The sequence below is a fragment of the Dipodomys ordii genome, unplaced genomic scaffold (genome assembly GCF_000151885.1).
Source record: "Dipodomys ordii isolate 6190 unplaced genomic scaffold, Dord_2.0 Scaffold23, whole genome shotgun sequence".
Classification (NCBI taxonomy): domain Eukaryota; kingdom Metazoa; phylum Chordata; class Mammalia; order Rodentia; family Heteromyidae; genus Dipodomys; species Dipodomys ordii.
The window spans coordinates 225585-233081 of record NW_012267239.1 but is presented as its reverse complement, the minus strand read 5'-3'; the positions used below and the strand labels follow the sequence as shown (position 1 = coordinate 233081).

The 7497-nt window shown below is 47.1% G+C and overlaps 1 protein-coding gene across 1 annotated transcript in view; it reads right to left on the bottom strand.

Moving 5' to 3' along the window:
• The window catches only part of Specc1l (sperm antigen with calponin homology and coiled-coil domains 1-like), a 176340-nt gene extending 170341 nt beyond the window's left edge, over positions 1 to 5999 (bottom strand). The window contains exon 1 of the mRNA XM_013014417.1: positions 5855 to 5999. The gene's annotated coding sequence lies outside the window, so the exon portion shown is untranslated. The remainder of the gene's footprint in view (positions 1 to 5854) is intronic.
• Positions 6000 to 7497: the final 1498 nt, after the last annotated feature.

The following is a 7497-nucleotide window of genomic DNA, read 5'->3' as shown; positions in this document are numbered from 1 at the left end:
GGTAGAGCGCTAGCCTTGAGCTGAAGAGCTGAGGACAGCACCCAGGCCCAGAGTTTAAGCCTCACGACCAACAACAAAAAAACCTTATCCATCTCTGCAACTGAAGTCACAGGTAAGAAACTCTCAACTTTGGAGGGTACCCAATGTTTTCATCTCCAATCTAAAATGGCAGCTAAGAAATGAACCAATTTTTTGAAGTATGCAGATGCTACCAAAAGTCAGGATTTGATCTTATGATCCAGGAGTTCCCAGGAGGCCACATGGGAGTGTAAACTGATCATAAATTCAGTGTCTCCAGCATGCCAGTGCTGCTCCAAGAGTACTAATACAGCCCTGAGGTAAGTCACTTGAATTACTCTTGTAGATCAAGGCTGACAGGGGCCCCAGTCAAACGAGGCTCCTCAGAGGACCAGTGTGCACAATTCTAAAATAAGACTACAAGCAGAGACTCTAACAAAACCGCTTGCCTCCAGTCCAGAAAGCTGGGAGGACAACACAAAGACAACATTCAACTCTGTAAGTGAAAAAAGCTGTTTTCAATTTTGGAAAGTTCCAGAAGACCAGAATAGGACTATTGAGTGAAAGTTAGTAAGAGACATTTTCAAAGGCAGCTAATACTCAGAGATGTCCCTACAGCAAATAAGCTTGCCTTTAAAAGCAGCTGGTCCTGGCCTCCTCACTCACCAAGAGTTTGTAGAACAAGAAGGGCTGCCAATTAATAGACATCAACTGAAATATAAAGCTCTTGTGCTGTTCTTAGTTAGTGGGAATGCTAAATATTCACAATGGTGCAGCTCTCCAAATACATAACTCCTTTTACCTTTTTGTTTTGGTCTGTCGGCCCTGGGGCTTCAACTATAGTTCCACTCTGGCTTTTTGGTAGTTTATGGAGGTAAGAGTGTCTCAGACTTTCCTGGCCGCCTGAGTAGCTAGTATTACAAACATGAGCCGCCAGTGCCAAGCTTCCATTTACCCTTGGTGTTGTTTTGTTTTTGGTGGTACTGGAGTTTAAACTTAGGCCCTTCAAGCACTCTCCAACTTGATCCATTCCCTCCCTCGGCCTACCATTTACTTTTCTTTTCTTTTTTTTTTTGGGTGCCCATCCTTAGGTGCTGTCCTTCAGGATTTTGGTTTTTTTGGTTTTTTTTTTTTTTTGCCAGTTGTGGGGCCTGAACTCTGGGCCTGGGCGCTGACCCTCAGCTCTTCAGCTCAAGGCTAGTGCTCTACCATTGAGCCACAGTACCACTTCCAGCTTTTTCTGCTATGTGGTGCTGAGGAATCGAACCCAGGGCCTCATGCATGCAAGGCAAGCACTTTACCACTGAGCCACCTTCCCAGCCCCTTTGTTATTTTTTTTTTTAGTTTCCTGCTCAAGACTTTTGCTCTACCATTTGAGCCACAACCCCATTTTCAGCTTTTGGGTAGTTAATTGGAGATAAGAGTCTCATGGACGTTCCTGCCCAGGCTGGCTTCAAACACAATCCTCTAATCTCAGCCTTCTGAGTATCTAGGATTACGGGCATAAACTACCAGTGCCCAGCTCCACCATTGCCTTTTTTTTTCTTTATTGCCATTCCTGGGGCTTGAACTTAAGGCTTGGGCACTGTCCTGAGCGTCTTTTATTCAAGTCTAGCATTCTATCACTTGAGCCACAGCACCACTTCTAGCTTTTTCTATTTATGTGGCACTGAGGAATTGAATCCAGGGCTTCAAGCATGCTAGGCAAGCATTCTACCACTGAGCCACATTCCCAGCCTTCCATCATTCACTTTTAAAAGCACCATATTAAAAATGGGGTGAGAGAAGCCTAGCACCAGTAACTCATGCCTATAATCCTAACAACTACGAAGGCTGAGATCTGAGAATCGCAGTTCAAAACATGCCAGGGCAGAAGATTCAGCAAGACTCATCTACAAAATAACCAGCAAAACAACTGGACTAGAGATCTAGCTCAAGTGGCAGAGCACCAGCCATGAGTGGGAGAGAACACAAGGCCCTAAGTTCAAGACCCCAGTGCTAGCATAAAAAGCTGAGGCTAGAACTCAGGTGATAGAGTGCTTGCCCAGCATGGGCCAAGTCCTGGGCTTAACCCCCAGCACTGCTCACTTTTTTATTTTTTTTTTGGGGGGGGGGATCCGGTCCTGGGGCCTGAACTCTGGGCCTGGGCGCTGTCCCTCAGCTCTTCAGCTCAAGGCTAGCGCTCTACCACTGAGCAACCTTCCCAGCCCGGGAAAAAGATTTTATGGATAACAAATTACTGAATCAGTTATTTCTTTTTTTTTTTGTCAGTTGTGGGACTTGAACTCTGGGCCTGGGCGCTGTCCCTCAGCTCTTCAGCTCAAGGTGAGTGCTCCACCGCTTAAGCCACAGCGCCACTTCCGGTTTTCTAGTGGTTTATGGGAGATAAAAGTCACAGTTTCCTGCCTGGGTTGGCTTTGAACGGTGATCCTCAGATCTCAGCCTCCTCAGTAGCTAGTATTATAGGCGTGAGCCACCAGCTCCAGGCTGAATCAGTTTTTTCTTTATAGAAAAATTTTAGCGGGGCGCCGATGGCTACACCTGTAATCCTACTCAGGAGGCTGAGGATCACAGTTCAAAGCCAGCCTGAGCAGGAAAGTCCCTGAGACTTTTTTTTTTAATATGTTTTTCATTGTAAAAATACTGTACAGAGGGGTTACAATTACATGAGTAAGCTAATGAGTACATTTCCTATGGTGTATTGTTACGGCCTCCTTTCCATCCCTTCCCTCCCCACCTCCCCAACTCCCCCCCCCCCAAGTTGTAAAGTTCATTTTCAACATAGTGTCTCATACATCTCATTGTTACAATGGGTCAACCTGTATCCTTATTTTAGCATTTTGTTATTTCCCTTCACCTCCCCAAATTAGAAAACTGTATATACAGAATGCAGGGCCCCGACATCAAATACAGAACACATAAGAGAAACAAAAAAATCACATAGTATATTTTAAATACATTAAAAACAATGGCAAGAAAGAAAAAAAAAACCCTTGTGTCCCTATCTTGGGGTCCATTTCACCTAACATCATCTAATATGATCATACATACATAGTCCTGAGACTCTTATCTCCAATTAATCACCAGAAAACCAGAAGTGGCACTGTGCTCAATTGGAAGAACGTTGACCTTGAGCTGAAGAACTGACAGACAGCTCCTGGGCCCAGAGTTCAAGCCCCATGACCGACAAGGGGAAAAAAAATTCAGATCAATACATTTTCACCACATACTTTTTCTATACTGATTGTGTGTGTGTGTGTGTGTGTGTGTGCGCGCGCGCGTGCGCGCTGTTAATGTGGTTTGAACTTATGACCCTTTGCTCTCAGGCTGGCTTGCTTATGCCTCCAGCATTTTACTGATCAATTAAAGATGGAATCCGACAGAACTTTTTCTGTGTGAGCTGATTTCAAACCCAGATTCAGGGACTCCTGAGTAGCTAGGATTCCAGGTGTAAGCCACTGGCACTTGGCTAGTTTAGGTGTTAGCCTTTGGAGATGTGTGTGTGTGTGTTAGCCTTTGGAGATGTGTGTGTGTGTATGTGTTGGAACTGGAGCTTTGTGTTCAAGGCTACTGCTCTACCATGGCTGAGACGTACGTACATACGTGTGTGTGTGTGCGCGTGTGTGTGTGTGTGTGTGTGTTGGAACTGTGGCTTGACCTTAAGAGCTTAGCACTGTCCCTGAGCTTTTGTGTTCAAGGCTACTGCTCTACCATGGCTGTTTCATTTAGTTATTTATTTTATGTCAGACATGGAGCTTTAAGTGGGGGGGGGGGCGTGGTGGAAGGGGAAAAGGGGGGGGGGGGGGGTCAGGGAGGCTGGGCATGTCCCTGAGCTCTTTTTGCTCAAGGTTAGCACTCTTCCACTTTGAGCCCTAGAGCAACTTCCAGTTTTCTGGTGGGTAACTGTAGATAAGAATCTCATGGGTTTTCCAGTCCAGGCTGGCTTTGAACTGTGATCCTTACATCTGAGCCTCTTAAGTAGCTAGGATTGATTATAGGCATGAGATACCAGAGCCCAGCTTGGTATGTCTTTTGGTGCTGAGGATTGAACCAAGGGGCTCACACATGCTGGGTAAGCACTTTACCATTGAGCTACATCCCCAACCCTACCTTGTTTTAATTAAGGAAAATTACAGCTAAAGAGGATTGGTTCCAGAGTCTACACAGATAAAATCTATGGATCCTCAAGTCTTTTAGAGAAAATGGTGAAATATTTGATTGTATGTTGCATAACATACTGTATATAAGCTATGAAAATAGATATTCCAGTACTTTAAAACAACTCTAGATTTTTTTTTGGGGGGGGTCGGTCGTGGGGCTTGAACTCTGGGCTTGGGCATTATCCCTCAGCTCTTCAACTCAAGGCAAGCATCCTACCACTTGAGCCACAAAGCCACTTCCGGTTTTCTGATTGCTTTCTTGGAGATAAGAGTCTCACAGACTTTACTGCCCCAGCTGGCTTTGAACCAGGATCCTCAGATCTCAGCCTCCCGAGTAGCTAGGATTACAGAAGAGAGCCACTGGCACCCTGCCTAGATTTCTTTTACTACCTAAATACAATGAAAATGCTATGTAGATAGTGTTTTATACTGTATTTAGGGAATAGTGACAAAATGTGTACATGTTCAGCACACCATTTTTTTCAATTTTTCTTTGTTTAAAGACAAATCTAGCCAGGCTCCGGTGGCTCACACTTCTAATACTAGCTACTATTAAAGGTCTAAGAATCAAAGTTCGAAGTCAGCCAGGCAGGAAAATGACAGACCCCCCCCCAAATCTGGTTAGCCTTTACAATTAGGGGTGGGAGGTTGTACAGTCTTGATTTATTGCCAGGATAACCTTTTTGCAATTTTTTTTTGAGAGGTGGTCTTGCTTTGTATCCAGGTAAACTCCAAGGCAAGATCCTCCTGCTTCACCTCCCAAGTTTAGTGAAAGAAAAAAAAAAACACGAAAAATCCCTGCTTCTTCCAACATTAAAGGTTCAACTAAAACATTATCAATAGCCTGATTGTTTGCACAACAAAATCTGTAGTCAATTGGGCCAGTGAATTTACTGGAATTCTTCCAGGCCCCACCTTACTTTAAGAGGAATTATCAAGGGCATCAACAATTCCAGGTTTCCAGCCCTGGATATATAAAGGCAATTGTTTTATCTGTCAACAGACTAAAGCGATCTGGAAACGGATTTCTTTCCCATTTATCTCCAGAGCAAGTGCCAAAGAAAGGACTATAACCATTCAGCTAAAAAGCAGGTTCCTGGAAAGACAAGATTTCTTCAGCAATACCCTGGATTATTCATGTTCAATCTGATGCAATTCTCCAGGTCTCAAGAATTAAAAGACACCTCCTGCTTCGGGCCGCCCCGGCCCCAACGGAGAGGGGCAGAAGGAGCGGCCGCAGCAGGCTGGGTCCGCCGCTCTCAGCCCCGGTACACCGGCCGGGTCTTCGGGACCCCAGAGCAACGCTGTCCCCGCCCGGGACAAGGTACTAGGGGCCGGGGTGATGGCCCCCATCTCTCCCTGAGCCCAAGGAAAGAAAAGACGCAGGGTTGCACTTCAACCTCTCAGCGGGGAGATCGGGTACTCGAGACCCGTGGGCCCCAACACCCGCCAGCACGCGAGGGGGGTCCAGCCCGGCACGCTGCCGACCGGCCCCGGAGCCGGGCAACGAGACGGCGCAAGCGCGGGACGGCCTCGGCGGGGCCCTATTAGGGGGACGGCGCAGGCGCGGGGCCCGCTAGGGTCTGCGGGGCCTCCCGGGCCTGGCTGCGGGGGCGACGCGGAGGAGATAAAATGACCCGCCGGCGCAGGTTGAAGGGACCCGGCCTGGTTCTTACCGCGCGGCACCGCCTCGCTCTCACGCTGGCTTAGAGTAGGGGCCGGGCGGCAAGCTCGCCCGGTGGCGCAGCCCAGATCCGTTGAGTCCAGCCTCAGGGTAGCAGCCAACCCCGCGGCGCCGCTTGCCAGGCCCGCCCTGCCTCCTTCTGGACTCCGCCCTCTTCCCCGCCCCTCTCAGGCGCCACCACCCCCTACGCAGGCGCCGTATTGGTCCCGTCCGCGTCCTGCCACTGCGCAGGCGCCCACCGCTCCGCCCACTCCCCGTGCCACCCCCCCCTCCCCTTTACGGGACTGCGCAGGCGCCAAACTACAAGCGCCTTTTGTAGGTACTTGTGATTGCCTCTGGTATTTACAAGTTCTGACCGTAGATATAATGTCAGTGTCCTTGTTAAGTTAAATCTTTATTGGAAAAAATCTTTTCAAAATTCCCTAACAGTTTTTTATTTCATTTTTCCTATGTATCTCTGAGTGTATTTCTAATGAATGAATTCAGAAAGCAGCAACCATTTCAACCCAATCCCTATACATGCAACTGATTATTGCACTTAATATAAACAGGTACCCAATAAACAGGCTCTTTTTCTTCCTTTTTTTTTTTAACCAAAATAGCCAGCTGGGTGAGGATGGCTCCCACCTGTAATCCTAGCTATTCAAGAGGCTGAAATCTGAGGACACAGCTAAAAGCATGTGAGACTCATCTCCAGTTAACCATCAAAAAGCCAAAAGTAGAACTGTGACTCAAGTGGTAGAGCAGCGCCAGCCCTGAGCAAAAAGGGGGAAAAAAGGCTAAAGGACACCACCTAGGCTCTGAGTTCAACCTGCAGTATGCAAAAACAAAACAAAATAGCATAGCCATAATGTTTTAACACTCGGTCTACATTAGGACTAAGGACTAAGATCATGGCACTCACAGCCACAGCCTGGGTTGAAATCTTATTAGCAATCTTTGCATCCCACTATTCTGTACTTATAAGTTGTAGTGATCAAGTAGACTGAGCACATGCAGAGGCTGTAGCCCAATGCCAGCACCCTGAAGATGTCTAGTGAGTGCACCTGGGCATTAATTCTCCATCTATACTGGAATTTCTAATCCAAAAACCACTCAACATATGCCACATCATTTTGATCTTCATACTAACTTTGAAAATTTGAGGTTCAAAGAGATTATTTCACTTTCTAAAGACCACTCAGACCAGGAGCCAGTGGCTGACTCCTATCTACTCAAGGGGGGCTGAGATCAAAGGATTAAGGTTTGAAGCCAGGCTAGGCAGGACAGTTCATGAAATTCTTATCTCCAATAAACTACTCAAAAAGAGCCAGAAGTGGTACTGTGGCAATAGAAGCTCAAGCACAGCACCCAGACCCAGAGTTCAAGTCCCAGGACTGGTTAAAAAAAAAAAGGAAAGAAAGAAAGGAAGAAAGAGAGAGAGAGAAAGAGAGGGAAGGGGCTGGGAAGGTGGCTCAGTGGTAGAGCACTTGCCTTGCATGCTCAAGGCCCTGGGTTTGATTCCTCAGCACCACATAGGCAAAAAGAAAAAAGCCGGAAATGGCATTGTGGCTCAAGTGGTAGAGCGCTAGCTTTGAGCTGAAGAGCTGAGGGACAGTGCCCAGGCCCAGAGTTCAGGCCCCATGACCGGACCCA